Source organism: Ambystoma mexicanum, chromosome 4p (assembly GCF_040938575.1).
Source record: "Ambystoma mexicanum isolate Mex_15411 chromosome 4p, UKY_AmexF1_1, whole genome shotgun sequence".
In the NCBI taxonomy this organism is placed as follows: domain Eukaryota; kingdom Metazoa; phylum Chordata; class Amphibia; order Caudata; family Ambystomatidae; genus Ambystoma; species Ambystoma mexicanum.
Window position 1 is genome coordinate 67,699,878 of NC_090927.1, and position 23,841 is coordinate 67,723,718.

The 23,841-nt window shown below is 43.8% G+C and overlaps 1 long non-coding RNA gene across 1 annotated transcript in view; it reads right to left on the minus strand.

Annotated features, from left to right (window-relative positions):
- LOC138452999 (uncharacterized) overlaps nucleotides 1–23,841 on the minus strand; it is a 161,974-nt gene that overhangs the window by 93,363 nt on the left and 44,770 nt on the right. Inside the window, exon 2 of the long non-coding RNA XR_011260347.1 lies at nucleotides 11,981–12,118. This is a non-coding gene — a long non-coding RNA (uncharacterized lncRNA). The remainder of the gene's footprint in view (nucleotides 1–11,980; nucleotides 12,119–23,841) is intronic.

Sequence of the window (23,841 nt, forward strand, 5' to 3'; positions counted from 1 at the left end):
CGATCTTTCGCCGTGGCAGGGGCCTCCCTCTGGAACAGCCTTCCTGCCTCCCTGAAACTTGAGGAGAACCATCTCCGGTTCCGGAAGCACCTCAAAACCTTCCTCTTTGCTTCTGCTTTCTTTCCCCCTCTCCCCTGCTTAATTCTCGACTGAATCTGCACCGAATCTGCAACTGGGCCACTCTCACCGACCTCGGTCCTGGGCCCAGCCACTCTCCTCTTGCACTGCCTCCCTAGCAACCCCTGCACTGAGGGACTATCTCTGTATCCCTACAGCCCCCCCTTTCCCAGCACTTGTCTGCACTTACCTTGCACTTGCCACCAGCTGGCCCTATTTATTTACTTACTCTACTTACTTGTATTGCACTTCCCCCCTCCCCCTCCTCTTGCACTTTTCCCTTCCCCCTACCCCTGCACTTGCGCGGTCTGAATGACACCTGGCCTAGTAGGATTGTTGTCTGTCTTCCCCTTGTTCCTTCCTCCCTGCCTCGTCGCGCCTTGAAACACTTGTGTATAGGCGTGTTACAAATGCCATATCATATCATATCATATCATATATCATATCATTATGCCCCTGTCTATGAACTCTGCCATGCTATGAAAGTGACCTCAGTTACTAACTCATACCTTTATTGTGCCCGTCTATAAACTCTGCTATGCTATGAAAGCGCCTCAGATACTCACTCATGACTTTATTGTGCCCCTGTCTATAAATTCTGTAATGCTATGAAGGTGACCTCAGTTACTCACTCATAACTTTATTGTGCTCTTGTCTTTGAACTCTGCCATGCTATGAAAGTGACCTCAGTTACTCACTCATAACTTTATTGTGCTCCTGTCTATGAACTCTGCTATGCTATGAAAATGACCTCAGTTACTCACTCGTAACTTTATTGTGCCCCTTTCGATGACCTCTGCTGTGCTCTGAAAGTGACCTCAGTTACTCAATCGTACCTTTATTGTGCCCCTGTCTATGAACTCTGCTATGCTATGAAAGTGACCTCAGCTACTCACCCATAACTTTATTGTGCCCCTGCCTATGAACTCTGCTATTCTATGAAAGGGGCCTCAGTTACTCACTCATAGATTTATTGTGCCCCTGTCTATGAACTCTGTTATGCTATGAAAGTGACCTCAGTTATTCACTCATAACTTTATTGTGCCCCTGCCTATGAACTCTGCTATGCTATGAACGTGACCTCAGCTACTCACTTGTAACTTTATTGTGACCCGGTCTATGAACTCTGCTATGCTATGAAGCTGACCTCAGTTACTCACTCATAACTTTATTGTGCTCTTGTCTTTGAACTCTGCCATGCTATGAAAGTGACCTCAGTTACTCACTCATAACTTTATTGGGCCCCTGTCTATAAACTCTGTTATGTTATGAGAGTGACCTCAGTTATTCATTCATAACTTTATTGTGCCCCTGTCTATGAACTCTGCTATGCTATGTAAGTGGCATCAGTTATTCACTTTTAACTTTATTGTGCCAGGTCCATGAACTCTGCTATGCTATGAAAGTAACCTCAGTTACTCACTCATAACTCTATTGTACCCCTGTCTATGAACTCTGCTATGCTATGAACGTGACCTCAGTTACTCACTTGTAACTTCATTGTGCCCCTACCTATGAACTCTGCTATGCTATGAATGTGACCTCAGTTACTCACCCATAACTTTATTGTGCCCCTGCCTATGAACTCTGCTATTCTATGAAAGGGGCCTCAGTTACTCACTCATAGATTTATTGTGCCCCTGTCTATGAACTCTGTTATGCTATGAAAGTGACCTCAGTTATTCACTCATAACTTTATTGTGCCCCTGCCTATGAACGCTGCTATGCTATGAACGTGACCTCAGCTACTCACTTGTAACTTTATTGTGACCCGGTCTATGAACTCTGCTATGCTATGAACCTGACCTCAGATACTCACTCATAACTTTATTGTGCTCTTGTCTTTGAACTCTGCCATGCTATGAAAGTGACCTCAGTTACTCACTCATAACTTTATTGTGCTCCTGTCTATGAACTCTGCTATGCTATGAAAATGACCTCAGTTACTCACTCGTAACTTTATTGTGCCCCTTTCGATGAACTCTGCTGTGCTCTGAAAGTGACCTCAGTTAATCAATCGTACCTTTATTGTGCCCCTGTCTATGAACTCTGCTATGCTATGAAAGTGACCTCAGCTACTCACCCATAACTTTATTGTGCCCCTGCCTATGAACTCTGCTATTCTATGAAAGGGGCCTCAGTTTCTCACTCATAGATTTATTGTGCCCCTGTCTATGAACTCTGTTATGCTATGAAAGTGACCTCAGTTATTCACTCATAACTTTATTGTGCCCCTGCCTATGAACTCTGCTATGCTATGAACGTGACCTAAGCTACTCACTTGTAACTTTATTGTGACCCGGTCTATGAACTCTGCTATGCTATGAAGCTGACCTCAGTTACTCACTCATAACTTTATTGTGCTCTTGTCTTTGAACTCTGCCATGCTATGAAAGTGACCTCAGTTACTCAGTCATAACTTTATTGGGCCCCTGTCTATAAACTCTGTTATGCTATGAGAGTGACCTCAGTTACTCATTCATAACTTTATTGTGCCCCTGTCTATGAACTCTGCTATGCTATGTAAGTGGCATCAGTTATTCACTCTTAACTTTATTGTGCCAGGTCCATGAACTCTGCTATGCTATGAAAGTAACCTCAGTTACTCACTCATAACTCTATTGTACCCCTGTCTATGAACTCTGCTATGCTATGAACGTGACCTCAGTTACTCACTTGTAACTTCATTGTGCCCCTACCTATGAACTCTGCTATGCTATGAATGTGACCTCAGTTACTCACTCATAACTTTATTGTGCCCCTGTCTATGAACTCTGCTTTGCTATGAAAGTGGCATCAGTTATTGACTCTTAACTTTATTGTGCCAGGTCCATGAACTCTGCTATGCTATAAAGGTAACCTCAGTTACTCACTCATAACCTTATTGTGCCCCTGCCTATGAACTCTGTCATGCTATGAAAGTTACCTCAGCTACTCACTCTTAACTTTATTGTGCCCCTGTCTATGAACTCTGTCATGCTATGAAACTGACCTCAGCTACTCACTCATAACTTTAATGTGCCCCTACCTATGCACTCTGCTATGCTATGAATTTGACCTCAGCTACTCTCTTGTAACTTTATTGTGCCCCTGTCTATGAACTCTGCCATGCTATGGAAGTGACCTCAGTTACTCACTCATAACTTTATTGTGCTCCTGTCTATGAACTCTTCTCTGCTATGAAAGTGAGCTCAGTTACTCACTCATAACTTTATTGTGCCCCTGTCTATGAACTCCGGTATTCTATGAAAGTGCCCTCAGTTACTCACTCATGGCTTTATTGAGCCCCTGTCTATGAACTCTGCTATGCTATAAAAGTGACCTCAGTTACTCACTCATAGCTTTATTGTGCACCTTTCTATGAACTCTGCTGTACTATGAAATTGACCTCAATTACTCACTTGTAACTTCATTTTGCCCCTGTCTATGAACTCTGCTATGCTATGAAAGTGGCCTAAGTTACTCACTCATAACTTTATTGTGCCCCTATGAAAGTGACCTCAATTACTCACTCATAACTTATTGTGCCCATGTCTATGAACTCTGCTATGCCATGAACGCGAGCTCAGTTACTCACTCATAACTTTATTGTGCCCCTGTCTATGAACTCTGCCATGCTATGAAAGTGACCTCAGTTACTCACTCATAACTTTATTGTGCCCCTGTCTATGAACTCTTCTCTGCTATGAAAGTGAGCTCAGTTGCTCACTAATAACTTTATTGTGCCCCTTTCTATGAACTCTGGTATGCTATGAAAGTGACCTCAGTTACTCACTCATAGCTTTATTGTGCCCCTGTATATGAACTCTGCTGTCCTATGAAAGTGACATCCGTTACTCGCTCAGAGCTTTATTGTGCCCCTTTCGATGAACTCTGCTGTACTATGAAAGTGACCTTAGTTACTCACTCGTAACTTTATTGTGCCCCTGTCTATGAACATTGCTATGCTATGAAAGTGACTTCAGCTACTCACTCATAACTTTATTGTGGCCCTGTCTATGAACTCTGCTATGGTATGAAAGGGGCCTCGGTTTCTCACTCATAGCTTTATTGTGCCCCTTTCGATGAACTCTGCTGTGCTATGAAAGTGACCTTAGTTACTCACTCGTAACTTTATTGTGCCCCTGTCTATGAACATTGCTATGCTATGAAAGTGACCTCAGTTATTCACTCATAACTTTATTGTGCCCATGCCTATGAACTCTGCTATGCTATGAATGTGACCTCAGCTACTCACTTGTAACTTTATTGTGACCCGGTCTATGAACTCTGCTATGCTATGAAAGTGAGCTCAGTTGCTCACTCATACCTTTATTGTGCCCCTTTCTATGAACTCTGGTATGCTATGAAAGTGACCTCAGTTACTCACTCATAGCTTTATTGTGCCCCTTTCGATGAACTTTGCTGTGCTCTGAAAGTGACCTCAGTTACTCAATCGTAACTTTATTGTGCCCCTGTCTATGAACTCTGCTATTCTATGAAAGGGGCCTCAGTTACTCACTCATAGCTTTATTGTGCCCCTGTCTATGAACTCTGTTATGCTATGAAAGTGACCTCAGTTATTCACTCATAACTTTATTGTGCCCCTGCCTATGAACTCTGCTATGCTATGAATGTGACCTCAGCTACTCACTTGTAACTTTATTGTGACCTGGTCTATGAACTCTGCTATGCTATGAACCTGACCTCAGTTACTCACTCATAACTTTATTGTGCTCTTGTCTTTGAACTCTGCCATGCTATGAAAGTGACCTCAGTTACTCACTCATAACTTTATTGGGCCCCTGTCTATAAACTCTGTTGTGCTATGAGAGTGACATCAGTTACTCATTCATAACTTTATTGTGCCCCTGTCTATGAGCTCTGCTATGCTATGTAAGTGGCATCAGATATTCACTCTTAACTTTATTGTGCCAGGTCCATGAACTCTGCTATGCTATGAAAGTAACCTCAGTTACTCACTCATAACTCTATTGTGCCCCTGTCTATGAACTCTGCTATGCTATGAACGTGACCTCAGTTACTCACTCATAACTTTAATGTGCCCCTACCTATGCACTCTGCTATGCTATGAATGTGACCTCAGCTACTCACTTGTAACTTTATTGTGCCCCTGTCTATGAACTCTGCCATGCTATGGAAGTGACCTCAGTTACTCACTCATAACTTTATTGTGCTCCTGTCTATGAACTCTTCTCTGCTATGAAAGTGAGCTCAGTTACTCACTCATAACTTTATTGTGCCCCTGTCTATGAACTCCGGTATTCTATGAAAGTGACCTCAGTTACTCACTCATGGCTTTATTGAGCCCCTGTCTATGAACTCTGCTATGCTATAAAAGTGACCTCAGTTACTCACTCATAACTTTATTGTGCAGCATTCTATGAACTCTGCTGTACTATTAAATTGACCTCAATTACTCACTTGTAACTTTATTTTGCCCCTGTCTATGAACTCTGCTATGCTATGAAAGTGGCCTAAGTTACTCACTCATAACTTTATTGTGCCCCTGTCTATGAACTCTGCCATGCTATGAAAGTGACCTCAGTTACTCACTCATAACTTATTGTCCCCATGTCTATGAACTCTGCTATGCTATGAACGCAAGCTCAGTTACTCACTCATAACTTTATTGTGCCCCTGTCTATGAACTCTGCCATGCTATGAAAGTGACCTCAGTTACTCACTCATAACTTTATTGTGCCCCTGTCTATGAACTCTTCTCTGCTATGAAAGTGAGCTCAGTTGCTCACTTATAACTTTATTGTGCCCCTTTCTATGAACTCTGGTATGCTATGAAAGTGAACTCAGTTACTCACTCATAGCTTTATTGTGCCCCTGTATATGAACTCTGCTATCCTATGAAAGTGACATCCGTTACTCACTCAGAGCTTTATTGTGCCCCTTTCGATGAACTCTGCTGTGCTATGAAAGTGACCTTAGTTACTCACTCGTAACTTTATTGTGCCCCTGTCTATGAACATTGCTATGCTATGAAAGTGACCTCAGCTACTCACTCATAACTTTATTGTGACCCTGTCTATGAACTCTGCTATGGTATGAAAGGGGCCTCGGTTTCTCACTCATAGCTTTATTGTGCCCCTTTCGATGAACTCTGCTGTGCTATGAAAGTGACCTTAGTTACTCACTCGTAACTTTATTGTGCCCCGGTCTATGAACATTGCTATGCTATGAAAGTGACCTCAGTTATTCACTCATAACTTTATTGTGCCCATGCCTATGAACTCTGCTATGCTATGAATGTGACCTCAGCTACTCACTTGTAACTTTATTGTGACCCGGTCTATGAACTCTGCTATGCTATGAAAGTGAGCTCAGTTGCTCTCTCATACCTTTATTGTGCCCCTTTCTATGAACTCTGGTATGCTATGAAAGTGACCTCAGTTACTCACTCATAGCTTTATTGTGCCCCTTTCGATGAACTCTGCTGTGCTCTGAAAGTGACCTCAGTTACTCAATCGTAACTTTATTGTGCCCCTGTCTATGAACTCTGCTATGCTATGAAAGTGACCTCAGCTACTCACCCATAACTTTGTTGTGCCCCTGCCTATGAACTCTGCTATTCTATGAAAGGGGCCTCAGTTACTCACTCATAGCTTTATTGTGCCCCTGTCTATGAACTCTGTTATGCTATGAAAGTGATCTCAGTTATTCACTCATAACTTTATTGTGCCCCTGCCTATGAACTCTGCTATGCTATGAACTTGACCTCAGCTATTCACTTGTAACTTTATTGTGACCCGGTCTATGAACTCTGCTATGCTATGAACCTGACCTCAGTTACTCACTCATAACTTTATTGTGCTCTTGTCTTTGAACTCTGCCATGCTATGAAAGTGACCTCAGTTACTCACTAATAACTTTATTGGGCCCCTGTCTATAAACTCTGTTATGCTATGAGAGTGACCTCAGTTACTCATTCATAACTTTATTGTGCCCCTGTCTATGAACTATGCTATGCTATGTAAGTGGCATCAGTTATTCACTCTTAACTTTATTGTGCCAGGTCCATGAACTCTGCAATGCTATGAAAGTAACCTCAGCTACTCACTCATAACTTTATTGTGCCCCTGTCTATGACCTCTGCTATGCTATGAACTTGACCTCAGTTACTCACTCATAACTTCACTGTGTCCCTGTCTATCAACTCTGTTATGCTATGAAAGTGACCTCAGTTACTCACTTGTAACTTCAATGTGCCCCACCTATGAACTCTGCTATGCTATGAATGTGACCTCAGTTACTCACTCATAACTTTATTGTGCCCCTGTCTATGAACTCTGCTTTGCTATGAAAGTGGCATCAGTTATTCACTCTTAACTTTATTGTGCTAGGTCCATGAACTCTGCTATGCTATGAAAGTAACCTCAGTTACTCACTCATAACGTTATTGTGCCCCTGTCTATGAACTCTGTCATGTTATGAAAGTTACCTCAGCTACTCACTCTTAACTTTATTGTGCCCCTGTCTATGAACTCTGTCATGCTATGAAAGTGACCTCAGCTACTCACTCATAACTTTAATGTGCCCCTACCTATGCACCCTGCTATGCTATGAATGTGACCTCAGCTACTCACTTGTAACTTTATTGTGACCCTGTCAATGAACTCTGCCATGCTATGTAAGTGACCTCAGTTACTCAACCATAACTTTATTGTGCTCCTGACTATGAACTCTTCTCTGCTATGAAAGTGAGCTCAGTTACTCACTCATAACTTTATTGTGCCCCGTCTATGAACTCCGGTATGCTATGAAAGTGACCTCAGTTACTCACTCATAGCTTTATTGGGCCCCTGTCTATGAACTCTGCTATGCTATAAAAGTGACCTCAGTTACTCACTCATAACTTTATTGTGCACCTTTCTATGAACTCTGCTGTACTATGAAATTGACCTCAATTACTCACTCGTAACTTTATTTTTCCCCTGTCTATGAACTCTGCTATGCTATGAAAGTGGCCTAACTTACTCACTCATAACTTTATTGTGCCCCTGTCTATGAACTCTGCCATGCTATGAAAGTGACCTCAGTTACTCACTCATAACTTATTGTGCCCATGTCTATGAACTCTGCTATGCTATGAACGCGAGCTCAGTTACTCACTCATAACTTTATTGTGCCCCTGTCTATGAACTCTGCCATGCTATGAAAGTGACCTCAGTTACTCACTCATAACTTTATTGTGCCCCTGTCTATGAACTCTTCTCTGCTATGAAAGTGAGCTCAGTTGCTCACTCATAACTTTATTGTGCCCCTTTCTATGAACTCTGGTATGCTATGAAAGTGACCTCAGTTACTCACTCATAGCTTTATTGTGCCCCTGTCTATGAACTCTGCTATGCTATGAACGCGAGCTCAGTTACTCACTCATAACTTTATTGTGCCCCTGTCTATGAACTCTGCCATGCTATGAAAGTGACCTCAGTTACTCACTCATAACTTTATTGTGCCCCTGTCTATCAACTCTTCTCTGCTATGAAAGTGAGCTCAGTTGCTCACTCATAACTTTATTGTGCCCGTTTCTATGAACTCTGGTATGCTATGAAAGTGACCTCCGTTACTCAATCATAGCTTTATTGTGCCCCTTCGATGAACTCTGCTGTGCTATGAAAGTGACCTTAGTTACTCACTCGTAACTTTATTGTGCCCCTGTCTATGAACATTGCTATGCTATGAAAGTGACCTCAGCTACTCACTCATAACTTTATTGTGCCCCTGTCTATGAACTCTGCTATGGTATGAAAGGGGCCTCAGTTTCTCACTCATAGCTGTATTGTGTCCCTGTCTATGAACTCTGTTATGCTATGAAAGTGACCTCAGTTACTCACTCGTAACTTTATTGTGCCCCTACCTATGAACTCTGCTATGCTATGAATGTGACCTCAGCTACTCACTCATAACTTTATTGTGCCCCTGTCTATGAACTCTGCCATGCTATGAAAGTGACCTCAGCTACTCACTCATAACTTTATTGTGCCCCTGTCTATGAACTCTGCTATCTATGAAAGTGACCTCAGTTATTCACTCATAACTTTATTGTGCCCCTGTCTATGAACTCTTCTCTGCTATGAAAGTGACCTCCGTTACTCACTCGTAACTTTATTGTGCCCCTTTCGATGAACTCTGTTGTGCTATGAAAGTGACCTGAGTTACTCACTCGCAACTTTATTGTGCCCCTGTCTATGAACTCTGCTATGCTATGAAAGTGACCTCAGCTACTCACTCATAACTTTATTGTGCCCCTGTCTATGAACACTGCTATGGTTTGAAAGGGGCCTCAGTTTCTCACTCATCGCTTTATTGTGCCCCTGACTATGAACTCTGTTATGCTATGAAAGTGACCTCAGCTACTCACTCGTAACTTTATTGTGCCCCTACCTATGAACTCTGCTATGCTATGAATTTGACCTCATCTACTCACTTGTAACTTTATTGTGCCCCTGTCTATGAACTCTGCTATGCTATGAACGTGACCTCAGTTACTCACTCATAACTGTATTGTGCCCCTGTCTATGAACTCTGCCATGCTATGAAAGTGACCTCAGTTACTCACTCATACCTTTATTGTGCCCCTGTCTATAAACTCTGCTATGCTATGAAAGCACCTCAGATACTCACTCATAACTTTATTGTGCCCCTGTCTATAAACTCTGTTATGCTATGAAGGTGACCTCAGTTACTCACTCATATCTTTATAGTGCCCCTGTCTATGAACTCTTCTCTGCTATGAAAGTGAGCTCAGCTACTCACTCATAACTTTATTGTGCCCCTGTCTATGAACTCTGTTATGCTATGAAAGTGACCTCAGTTATTCACTCATAACTTTATTCTGCCCCTGCCTATGAACTCTGCTATGCTTTGAACGTGACCGGAGCTACTTACTTGTAACTGTATTGTACCCATGTCTATGAACTCTGCTATGCTATGAAAGTGCCCTCAGTTATTCACTCATAACTTTATTGTGCCCCTGTCTATGAACTATGCCATGCTGTGAAAGTGACCTCAGTTACTCACTCATAACTTTATTGTGCCCCTGTCTATAAACTCTGTTATGCTATGAAAGTGACCTCAGTTACTCACTCATAACTTTATTGTGCTCCTGTCTATGAACTCTTCTCTGCTATGGAAGTGACCTCAGTTACTCACTCATAGCTTTATATTGCACCTGTCTATGAACTCTGCTATGCTATGAAAATGACCTCAGTTACTCACTTGTAACTTTATTGTGCCCCTTTCGATGAACTCTGCTGTGCTCTGAAAGTGACCTCAGTTACTCAATCGTAACTTTATTGTGCCCCTGTCTATGAACTCTGCTATGCTATGAAAGCGACCTCAGCTACTCACCCATAACTTTACTGTGCCCCTGCCTATGAACTCTGCTATGCTATGAAAGGGGCCTCAGTTACTCACTCATAGCTTTATTGTGCCCCAGTCTATGAACTCTGTATGCTATGAAAGTGACCTCAGTTATTCACTCATAACTTTATTATGCCCCTGCCTATGAACTCTGCTATGCTATGAACGTGACCTCAGCTACTCACTTGTAACTTTATTGTGACCCGGTCTATGAACTCTGCTATGCTATGAACCTGACCTCAGTTACTCACTCATAACTTTATTGTGCTCTTGTCTTTGAACTCTGCCATGCTATGAAAGTGACCTCAGTTACTCACTCATAACTTTATTGGGCCCCTGTCTATAAACTCTGTTATGCTATGAGAGTGACCTCAGTTACCTACTCATAACTTTATTGTGCCCCTGTCTATGAACTCTTCTCTGCTATGAAAGTGACCTCAGTTACTCACTCATAGCTATATTGTGCCCCTGTCTGTGAACTCTGTATGCTATGAAAGTGACCTCAGTTATTCACTCATAACTTTATTGTGCCCCTGCCTATGAACTCTGCTATGCTATGAACGTGACCTCAGCTACTCACTTGTAACTTTATTGTGACCCTGTCTATGAACTCTGTTATGCTATGAACCTGACCTCAGTTACTCACTCATAACTTTATTGTGCTCTTGTCTTTGAACTCTGCCATGCTATGAAAGTGACCTCAGTTACTCACTCATAGCTTCATTGTGCCCCTGTCTATGAACTCTGCTATGCTATGAAAGGTGCCTCAGTTACTCACTCATAGCTTCATTGTGCCCCTGTCTATAAACTCTGTTATGCTATGAGAGTGACCTCAGCTACTCACTGATAACTTTATTGTGCCCCTGTCTATGAACTCTGCTATGCTATGAAAGGTGCCTCAGTTACTCACTCATAGCTTCATTGTGCCCCTGTCTATGAACTCTGTTGTGCTATGAAAGTGACCTCAGTTATTCACTCGTAACTTTATTGTGCCCCTGCCTATGAACTCTGCTATGCTATGAACGTGACCTCAGCTACTCAATTGTAACTTTATTGTGCCCCTGTCTATGAACTCTGCTATGCTATGAAAGTGAACTCAGTTACTCACTCATAACTTTATTTTGCCCCTGTCTATGAACTCTGCCATGCTATGAAAGTGACCTCAGTTGCTAACTCATAACTTTATTGTGCCCCTGTCTATGAACTCTGCTATGCTATGAACCTGACCTCAGTTACTCACTCATAACGTTATTGTGCCCCTGTCTATGAACTCTGTCATGCTATGAAAGTGACCTCAGTTACTCACTCATAACTTTATTGGGCCCCTGTCTATAAACTCTGTTATGCTATGAAAGTGACCTTAGTTACTCACTCATAGCTTTATTGTGTCCCTGTCTATGAACTCTTTGATATTTAGTTCTTTTATCATACATGTTGTCTTTTTCTTTGGAAATAAAGAGTTAGCGATGCCAGAGGCGATAGCTACCGAATACAGGGGATCGACACTTCCTCCCGCAGGCGTAGCAGCATTTTTGGGACCCGCTGCAGGTGGCATCTGAGGTGCACTGGTCCGCGTCAGGCTTACGGGTGCAGTCGCCAGGATTTGGACAATTACCTGTTTTTTCTGAAATAGAGTCAAAGAAGAAGTCTTCAGAAGACTGCCTGCTCAGCATATAGACGTGCAACAATACATGAAACACCTGCTCAGCGTATAGAGGTGCAACAATACATGAAACACCTGCTCAGCGTATAGACGTGCAACAATACATGAAACACCTGCTCAGCGTATAGACGTGCAACAATACATGCAACACCTGCTCAGCGTATAGACGTGCAACAATACATGCAACACCTGCTCAGCGTATAGAGGTGCAACAATACATGCAACAATGTCACTCGGCATGGGGGCAGGCAGGGCACCACTCTCTTAGGCCTGGACCAAAAATCCTACAAGAAATCCCTGGTGGTAACAAAATCTAACTAAGCTGACTGTAGCCATTGCCAGTGTTTGGCCAAGGTCAGATAATGGCTAACCATGAATGAAAGAAGACTGCTCATGGCAGGGCCTAGACTTCCCACCCAGGAGACCAGAGCTTCTGATTTAGGACTAGTGTTTGTCTGAATTGATGCTCCCCAACGAAATATGCTGCGGCAAAAACTCTCACTCCCGCACAAATGATTGCCAAGTGACAATATTCCCACCGTATTCAAATCAGGAGACTACTATTCAAATCAGAAGCCTACTTCTGTAGGAGTCTGTCCTGATACATTCCACAAGTGTGTAAATATGAGGCAAATACAATGACTTACATATTTGTTCAAAGCAGGAATTCATTGTGACACTTGCATAATGGGAAAAGTAAGTTCATTCTGCATACAGACATATTTCATTGAAATTGACACAGATGGTGCAGGCATGCTAACAAGCATCACTAATCAAACCGTTGCCAACCGCAAGAAGAGGATGGCGAAATTGCTGGCCTATCGTATGTACAGATTCAGGCCTAGGCAAATGATTTCCGAAACACTGATTTTTGCATTCTATGATGCTTGCTGATGGACACATCTAAAGTGAATAACAGTAACATCTAAGGAATATACATGTTGGCACAAGCCGGGTCATGTCCATTCCATCACTGTGTAGAAGTGCTGGACATGTGACCTAAGCGCCACCCAGCCGCTTTGCCCCTTCCTTTCCTTTCTTAACTCTTAGATCAAGGATGTCTCCCGCCCGGGCATCTGAAGTGAAGAGCACATGAAGAAAAGTGCAGTTACTGTTTGGACCGGTTCAGACCGGGCGTGCCCAGGACTAGAACCCCTGCTCCACTAACATCAAGTAAGCACCCCAAATATGTGTTTCACCCCTATCTCTTGGCATCCACGCTACTCACCAGCAACATCATGAACACTGCATCATAGTGGCAGATGGGGAGCAGGTGCAAGTGGATCTAGGTCACCTGGCCTAAGCCCCGCCCACCCAGTGCCTTCCTGCTCTTTTTCCCTACTTAAGGAGCCCTCCAGCCTCTTTTCCTTTGCAGATGGGGAGCAGGTGCAAGTGGATCTAGGTCACCTGGCCTAAGTCCCGCCCACCTGGTGCCTTCCTGCCTGCTGCTCTTTTTCACCACTTAGCAAGGCCCGCCCACCTGGTGCCTTCCTGTTTGCCACTCTTTATCCCTAATTAAGGAGCCCTCCAGCCTCTTTTCCTTTGCAGATGGGGAGCAGGTGCAAGTGGATCTAGGTCACCTGGCCTAAGCCCTGCCCACCTGGTGCCTTCCTGCCTGCCGCTCTTTTTCCCTACTTAAGGAGCCCTCCAACCTCTTTTCCTTTGCAGATGGGAGCAGTTGCAAGTGGATCTAGGTCACCTGGCCTAAGCCCACCCATCTGGTGCCTTCCTGCCTGCCGCTTTTTTTCACCACTTAGCAAGCCCCGCCCACCTGGTGCCTTCCTGTTTGCTGCTCTTTTTCACCACTTAGCAAGCCCCGCCCACCTGGTGCCTTCCTGTTTGCCACTCTTTTTCCCTAATTAAGGAGCCCTCCAGCCTCTTTTCCTTTGCAGATGGGGAGCAGGTGCAAGTGGCTCTAGGTCACCAGGCCTAAGACCCGCCCACCTGGTGCCTTCCTGTCTGCCTCTCTTTGTCACCACTTAGCAAGCCCCGCCAACCTGGTGCCTTCCTGTTTGCCACTCTTTTTCCCTAATTAAGGAGCCCTCCAGACTCTTTTCCTTTGCAGATGGGGAGCAGGTGCAAGTGGATCTAGGTCACCTTTTTGACCACTTAGCAAGCACCACCCACCTTCTTAGCCCTGCGTCTTCCTTCCTGCTATTAACTATTAGATCAAGGGCGTCTCTCGCCCGGGCGTCCTAAGGGAAGGGCAGACGAAGAAAAGGGCAATTCCTGCTCAGACAGCAGGTAAGCATGCACCAACATGTGTTACTCCCTCTGGTCCCCCCGTCATGCTCCCTTGTGTCCCCCCATTCTTGCACACAGATGTTGCCTGTTTTGCTTGATGCTTCTACCCTTCTCCGCCCTCACCCCACTCAAGCCTACTTCTGTAGGAGTCTGTCCTGATACATTCTGGTTTCACCATCACCGTCTTGTGGCCAATGCTGGATTTTACTTTTGTGGACTTCATTGATTCACAGTGCGTCACCCTTTCTCAACTCTCATGCTGGACTTCCTTTGCATCTTGTACTCATGGTGGCCCTGAATCATGCTGTTCCCATCTTCATCTTGTATCCCGGCTTGCAACATTATGTGTTACTACTGACTTCTGCAATTGTATTCACTCTCCCCTCTTGCTTCTCCACTCTTTTGACTGCTAACTCTCTATTCTCCCCTCCTTTCCCTTCTCCGTTTTCCTATCTCGACACCTTAATTTCTTCTACGCACTTACTCTATCAGAATTGTCCCTGGATCTAGTATGATAGCAACCTCGTCTGTCTCCTCCTCCCTCCCTTACTGTTTTTTTCCTCCACACCCCTCCTACCCCCCAGCACTATCTGAAATGTCGTCAGGCCTAGTATGATAGTCGCTTGTTTTGTTCCTCCCCTCCCTTTCTGCACCCCTCTCCCTCACCTTTTGTTTTTCTCCGGCTCTACCAGAAATGTCGTCAGGCCTAGTACAGTAGTCGCCTGTCTGTTTCCATTTCCTTCCCACTCTCCCCCTCCCTTCCTTATTTATGTCTTAGCTCTTGCACTATCTGAAATGTCGTCAGGCCGAATACGATAGTTAATTTCACATCCTTACTGTTCTAGGCCTGTAAGAACGTCATTGTTTTTTCTCTTATTCCCTCCCTTGCCTTGAAGTGCTTTGAAACACATTGTGTATAGGCGCTATATAAATAAACTATCATATCATATCATAGCAGCCTCACTCGCGTCACCGTAGATCAGATCAGCACATCATCATCCACAACTGCAAGAAAACTGATGCTCGCCATTGTCCGCTCGGCAACCAACCATGCAGCAGACATCGCCAACCACATCACCACACATGACATGGATGCCATCTTCATTACTGAGACCTGGATGACCTCCAACTCCACCTACATTCTAGATGTCCTCAACCCCAACGGCTACAGAATTCTACAATGAAGCCATCCAAACAAGATCGGTGTAGGCCTCGCTATCATTCACCGGCATCATGGCCATGCATCGCCATTGACTCTTTCAAAAAACTTTCCTGACACTTCCCACTCCCCCCAACATACACAATCACTTTTGACCTCATCTACAGACCACCCAAGCCCAACAGCTCCTTCATCACAGACTTGCTCACCACCATGTCTCTCATGCATGCCAACAACATCTTCCTCACAGAATTCAACATCCCTGTTAACCTAGCGATCAAGTCAATGAAAGAAGATCTCCACTGCCTCCTCAACACTCTGATCCTCACGCAGCACGCAAAAGACCCAACTCTCAGGAAAGGTAATATCCTCAACCTCATCCTCACCACGCTACCCACCCTCCATCACAGCTCTCCACTTTTGCTTCACTGTTCAGACCATCTGGCAATCCCCTTTGACATTCGTCACACCATACCATTCAAGCAAACCCATCAGAAACCCTGCAAACAAGCCTTCAGATCATTCAAGAAATTCCCAGTGGAGACTCTCACGGAAGACCTGGCCAAGCTCCACTTCACATGGACTGATTTACCTCTGGCTAGCAAGGACTGCGACTTGCTCCTCCAAATACACAACACAACCCTCACAACCAACATCAACCACCATGCACCTGTTACACAACGCACCCACAAGCCTAAACCTTCCGCACCCTGGTACACTCAAGAACTCGACTTTAACAGAAGAACCCTCAGAAAACAAGAGAGGACTTGGCAAAACTCCTGCAGTGCACCCAACCTTGCCATGCGCAAGCAACTCTGTTCTATATGCAGACAACTGATCACTACTGCCAAAGCATCCGTATAAATGATCGAATTAAAAAAAAAAGAAGTGGCCGAATTTGTAACATATTCTTTTCTAAATTTGTGGACATTTTAAATAAAATATAGGTGTGGCGTGGGTTAAGGGAATTAGTTAAGGTAAGGGGGTGAGGGCGTAGGCTTTCACATTTTTTTTATTCGATGATTTCATGGTAAACCTACTGCCAAGGCCAGCTACTACCAAAACACTGTAGCCAAGGCCAACAATGAAAGTAGAGCCCTCGTCAAAGCCATTAAGCACTGCATCAATCCTCTGCCTGACCCACCCGTACTACACTCCATCCAGAACTCCACCGCCATGAACTCTTTCTTCAATATGATAAGCATGGACCTCCAACACATAGACAGCAATGCTACAACTGACGGCACACTGCACATCCCATCTCGCAAAACCACAATTACCTAGGCAATTTTCAAGACACTCACTATGGAAGACCTCACTGTCATGCTAGCATCCCTCAAGGCCACATCGTATGCAGATGACACCCACCCTACCTATGTACTCAAGACACTTCCAACTGAAGCACTATACCCTTACCTGACAATCAGCAACAGCTCCCCAACTCAAGGCATCTTTCCCTTGACCCTCAGGACTGGACAAATCCTCATGCTTTTCAAGAAAGCAACAATGAACTCTGATGATCTCAGCCACTAACTCCCCATCACCCAGCTTACCGTCCTAGGTAAAATCCTGGAGAAAGCAGTAGCTATGCAACTCCTCTGACACATCAAAGCCAAGAACCTCATTCAGTCCTACCAATCTGTTTTCAGACCCATATGCAGCACAGAAACAGCTACCATCAAGGTAATCGACAATGCCCTTAAAATTCTTGATGATGGCCATCCTTTCTTCCTGGGTCTCCATGACATATCTGCAGTATTTGACACAGTAGACAACCTGACACCCACCAATAATAAACATCACCAGATGGAAATCAGTGAGATCGTCCTCAGCTCATTAAAATAGTACCTTGCTAATCAACATCAGTTTGTACAAATGTATTCCTCCAGATCACCAACTCTACCCATCTCGTGTAAAGTCCCACAGGGCCAGTCCTCTCCCCCCTGATCTTCAAACTTAATCGCTTGAAACCCTCCTCGCTCCACACAACAACAGCCTCATCCACCAATACGCAGATGACACGCAGCTCTACCTCAAGTTATCCTCCACCAAAGACATCCACAGACTCTAAGCCTGACTCTCCTGTCCAGTCGTGATTGTCCAGTACTTACCTGAAATTAAACCCTCCAAGACTGAATATCTACTGCAGACCAACAACACTGAACCCCAGACATCCAGACCTGGCTCTCTACTATGCACCTTGACGGCTTCACACTCCTGTTGGCCACCTGCGCCAAGTCCCTTGAGTGTGGCAGATACATCTCCTTCAAACAACACATAGAACGGAAGACACAAATGACTTGGCACCAACTTACTTTCGTGTGACAAATCAAGCACTTAATCCCAGAAAATAATTTCAGTACTGCTGTTCAAGCCTTGGTCTTCTCCCACCTGGATGGTGGCAATTCCCTCTTGGATGGCCTTCCAGGGTCTAGCCTGGCTCTCCTGAGATGTATCCTGCATGCAGCAGCACGACTCATCAAAGGACTCCACAAATGTGGCCATATAACCCAGACGCTCATCGAACTATACTGGCTCCCACTGTAAGCCCACCTCATCTTCCAATTCTGCATGACCATCTACAAGGCTGTCACCCTGAAGTCCCCAAGCTACATCGCTGAGGAACATAGCCGCTCTAGAGGCCTACAATTCACCAGAAGTAAAGAAATGTGCAGATTTTAACTCTGCCGGTGCAGAAGGGAAAATAACAGGAGACAGGACTTCTCTGTCTATGGCTCAAGAGTTTGGAACCTCCTCCCCATCAACAACCGACTCATCCGGTCGCTTCTGAAGTTAAAGAAGGAGTTCAAGACCTTCCTCTTCAAGGAATGGCTTCTCCCTAACTCTACCCACCCCCCACCATACCTGAGATTGGGTGATCTGATCCCCACTGTTTACTCCCCTGGTTACAAGAAGATCCATTGTTGACAATTCCCTCTCTCCCCTGTTGTTGGGTCCCCACTGCCTTGTTTGTCTGCTCCCTAACGTTGTTCTTCACCCTATGGTTGTAAAGGGAGCAGTTGCTTTCCAAAGCTAGGTCCATGCTCAATAAATACCCAAATAATAATAATAATCTCTCTGTATATAAGTTTGTTCCTTATACGATCCCACACTGTTCCACCAATCTGCACCAAAGTGTGCATAGTTACCTGTTAGGACCCTCTGGACATTACCTGCTATATGACATTTGAACACCCCACTACTTTCTCTGGATTTCAGCCCCTTCACATATGAGACGGTTCCCTGAAATCAGCGAAACATCAATGTAGTCATAAAAGGACCGGACAAAGCTCATTTTAAGCGTCTTGGTGCGAAGAACACTTTGAAAGCCACGTTTCAAGGCCCTAGGATGCACCATTTCTGAGATATTTGCACTGCAATGCACTATGCCAGGGTGAGGCGACAGGTGCGGAGAGCGCACAGAAGGCCCCAGTAAGCTGCAGCACACCAACTCAGGGAGTCATTTGGGGGTCGCCAGGTGTCGTAATTGTGACCCATGGCAACTTTTGTGTGATCCGCTGGGGTCTGCAGAGGCAGAGAGAAACCAAAAGTAAAGTGGGCTCTCAGAGGAGAGCCCTCTATACATTCATTACTTTTTGAAGTCAGTCTGACTTCCAAAAGAAATCATTTCCTCTCCCCTCGACCCTCACAGGACATGGAAGGCTCTGTCTCCCCTGCTCTCTGCATGACTGGAACCAGAGGTGGTTCCTTGCGTGTGTGGAGCACGGGAGATAGGCCTGCCTGCAGAGGTATTCCTCATAGGCGCAGCAAGGGGTTTGGAAAAAGGTAAAAAAGTGTTTTTCTGTAAATGTGTTTGCATGCATGCGTGCATGGAAGGGTGTGTGTGTGTGTGTGTGTGTGCCTGTGTGTATGTATACATGTATACGTATATTATGCAATGTGTGAGTGCATGATCCATGGGTGACAGGATGTGTGAGGGAATGGTGGATGGGTGCAGTATAAATGAGCATGTGAATGGTGTGCTTGTGTACAATACCTAGATTACTTACCTGCAATCTTCATTACTTCTAGTCCTACTCTTCCTCGTGCCAGTTCGTGCCTATGAAGCACCTCGCCTCATACGTACGTACGGGGATGAGAAAGAGGGATGTGGAGGTAATGCTGGGCCAAGGGGCTGAGTTTGGGGTTGGAGGAGGAGCGTGGAGGGCTAGGCAACGTGTCAAGAGGGTAGGGCGGGTGATGGTGCGCTTTCACGTAATGGGCATCCATGGTAAAGCATTTATGATATGTTATTTTGGTTCAGCCAGTCTAGTCATTTCTTACTGTGGCATGACATTTGTACTGGGCATCTATGGTAAAGTAAGCATGATACCTGTCTAGATTGGCATTTGGAGGCTGCCAGTCTAGTCATTTCTTACTGTGGCATGACATTTGTACTGGGCATCTATGGTAAAGTAAGCATGATACCTGTCTATATTGGCATTTGGAGGCTGCTAGTCTAGCCATTTCTTACTGCGTCATGACATATCTTTCTGGGCATCCGTAATGAAGTGAGCATCATAAGTGTTATTATGTGTCATGACTAGCATTTTGCTGCAGCTAGATTAACTATTTCTTACTGTGGCTTGACATTTTGTACTGGGCATCTCTGATAAATGCAATCATGATAAGTGTAATTACCTGGCTAGACTGGCATTTGGGTGCAGCCAGTCCTTACTGTGACATTGTATATTTTTCTGGGCTGCTATGATAAAGTAAGCATGATAAGTTTTATTACGTGGTTAGTTTGGCATTTTGGTGGTGCTGCTGGTCTAATTATGTCTGACAGTGGCATGGCATTTTGTTCTGTGCATCATGAAGGCTACAGAAAACATGATAAGTGTTATTACATGTCTGGCCTACATTATCCAGCCAGTTCTTGACATGCTTTCTTATGGTGGCATTGCATTGTGAATAGCAAAGTGGTAAAATAGCTCAGTGGGTTGAGCACTCGCCGCTGCAATCTATGTGTGATCTGCAGGTTCAAATCCTGGCAAGGGCAACTCAGCCTTTCATTCTTCTGGGGTTGATAAATAAGTACCAACTTTGGTTTGGATGATAATTATATGTAAACATGAGCTGTGAACAGTGCTTTGGCAACGTGGCATACAAATAACAAAGCATTAATGCTCCTGTGCAATGAAAGAGACTTTCATTTTTGGATGCTGTATAATCGCAGCCATTGGCAATGTAGGGGATCTACTTTTCATATAATGGCATAATATGGAAGTAACTGACCATGCAATGCTGAATGGGCATATCGATGGTAGTGCCTTTTTTGTGTGTTCATAGTTTATTAAAAACTTTGACACATTTTTAATCATATACTTCACAACTCTTAGTTCATTATAAATGGCAATAAATCACTTTAGGGACAACATTCTAAAACAAACATTACTGACATCAATTCATTCAACGCTATACCATATAATATCATATTCTATATACCTATCAGGGCCTCCCCCCCAAGATGACATTCTCCACCTATGCGACAAATGACTCCCCTCCCTACTTTATTATGACGGACTGATCGAGAAAAACATCTTCCCCCAACTTTTTGTGTATCACTATCAAAATATTCACTAAAGCAATGGTCATTGGGACAGAGTATCCAGACTAGAGCCTAGCCCACTTGACTTGGTTGTCTATGATTTATTTTTAAAGTGAACATTTTGAATCTGAAAATTACGAATCTGAAATGTTCGAAACAAAATAATCAATAACATCACCCCCACAGCAACATGCACCTTCTGTGACCCTGCTCCCCACACCCCCTTACTTACCTTTTGGTGACACACTTTGATGCGTGCCGCTGACTCAGTCTCCCTGCAATGCCAGTTCCCTTTCACTTACGTGGATGAAACTGGTGCCGCAGGGTCCTTTTCTTTTATTTATTTTTCCTAAACTTATTTTTTTTTAAAGCAGGGGACACCCTCACCACCCTGTTGCCATTATAGCAAATAAGGGTGCGGGGGACACCCCTCCAGCCCTCGCTTTCCTTGTTTACTATAATGGTCAGTTATGGTAGAATTGTTTGAAATTTTCGGCTGTATGTAATTTTGGCACAGCTGACATTTGAACAATTCTTCCAGTCGTTTTTTTACCCTAACTTTTATACGGATACCACTTGACTTCAGTGATTAAATCCTACAATCTCCTTATGAACTTTCCCAACTGCATTTTCCTCGGCCTCGGAGTTAGCTGCGTGCCACTGACTCCCTGTCTCCCTGCAACACCAGTTCCCTTCACTTACTTCGATGGGAACCGCCACTGCAGGGTCCTTTTTTTATTATTGTAATTTTTTTACTTTTCGTTTTTTGGAAGCGGGGGACACCCCCGTTGCCATTATAGTGAACAAGGGTGCAGGGGGACACCCCCGCAACCCCTACTTCCCCTGTTTGCTATAATGGTCAGGTATGGTAGAAGTGTTTGAAATTTTCGGCTGTACGTAAGTTTGGTCATGCGGAAATCCGGGCAATTCTACCATACCTGACCATTATAGCAAACAAGAGGAGCAGGGGTTGCCACTCAGCCGATGCTTTAGCGTTTCTGACTCCCCTGCCTTTTTACAGACGGACAATTTCTTTCTTGCCAATGGATCCCTTTAATGGGACCCCATCTTTGTAGTGAGCCTAGTAAGTTAAGACGAAAGCGCATTTTAATGTAAACATATTCTCTCCTTGGAATTTCAACACAGAGGACAGCATCTCCTTATATGTCCTCAGGTGGGTGCTTAGCGCCCTTTGTAGTTTATACAATGGCATTCTCTGTGTGTCTTTCCCCATTTTACAATTTTCATTTTGTTGTACATCTTTACCGGGCTTTCCATAAATGAAGTCCATTTCAGCAAAGATGCGTCACAGCACTCCCCAGAATTACTCAATGCTTTTTCATAATTATTGCTTAAAGATACATTTAAATCTTTAAGTAGCAAACCCGATGTTGGAATCAATATTGCCTCGGCCTATGTTGTACTATTGGGTCTTACCCTATTATATCATGACCCCATCCATGGCATGTGAAGGCAGCACCCTTGTTAAAATGTGGTTTTTATCTAAAATATCCCTGTCTGCTACAGTACATATGGTATTTTAAAGTTTTTACATTTATGTACTTTTTTTTACTCCTGTAAATCACTTTAGATAAAATCACCAGGGTTAACAAGCAACTGATGCCATTCAGGTCGAAGGTCAGGTGACATTACTTCCTCTGACGTTATCACGTCTGTTATCTGTTATGTCACTTCCATTACCCCAGGCATTTTGGTGAATCGACGTCCCTGCACCCACTCTCAACTCCCCTCCATGTCTGCTCCGGGGTATGACAGCCAGCCACACGCAGCCTTCAGAGTGATAAGCGGCTTGGATAGTGACCTACAGGATCATTGATTTTCAACAATGATGAGAGTGTTATCATGTCTGTCTACAGAACCCATGCAAGCTAGTAAATAATAATATTATTGCAGTATAACAGGCTATCACGTCAATCATGCATTGACTAGTAAAGAGACACCAGTGAAACATTTTCCAAAATATGACATGAAAATTGTGATTTAATGGTTGAAATTACTATGTGAAATCATTTATACATGTTTTTTTTAAAGAAAATGTATTGTATTGGCTGTATATACAACCTTTCAATGTCACATATCAATTTAAATAACTGTGAAAGAAAGATTTGGGGAAGGTATTAGGAACTCTGAGGTCAAAAAGTAAGAAGGCAGAAAAACTCTCTGTTTCAATGAGAAAAGAGAAAGATCCCATGTTTTGAGTTTTGACACCCCTCACTTGTACAAGCTTGTTTGGAGAATGTTGTACCCATGCTAAGGTTTGCGGGTGTTACTGAATTGGAGATTGTTTGTAATCATTGCAAGAATTGAATTTACAGTCTGATATGTTGACAAATATGATCCTATATATTTGTGTTTGAAGTTAAACACCTGAAGAAGACACTATTGTTTAGAAACATGTTTTTAGTCAGTAAATCACAGTTGTTAAGATTCATTTTATTTGTGGAAAAGGTCTGAAAAATAACATGGTGATCATTTTGTTTAGATCCAATTAGTGTGTTGTATTGAAATTAGAGCGTTCTCAATGTTTTAGTTCATTTTGGTTTTGGCGCAAGTGGTGGCGTTACTGCCACCTATGTGCCAAAGCATTGCTAACACAAGAAAGAAGCATGGCTGCTCAGGAATTCATTTGCTGTATCCCTGGGCCATGTAAGCAATGACTCTCTGGACCAAGAGACTGGTTGGAAAGTACATGTTTTCATCCTGTACTGG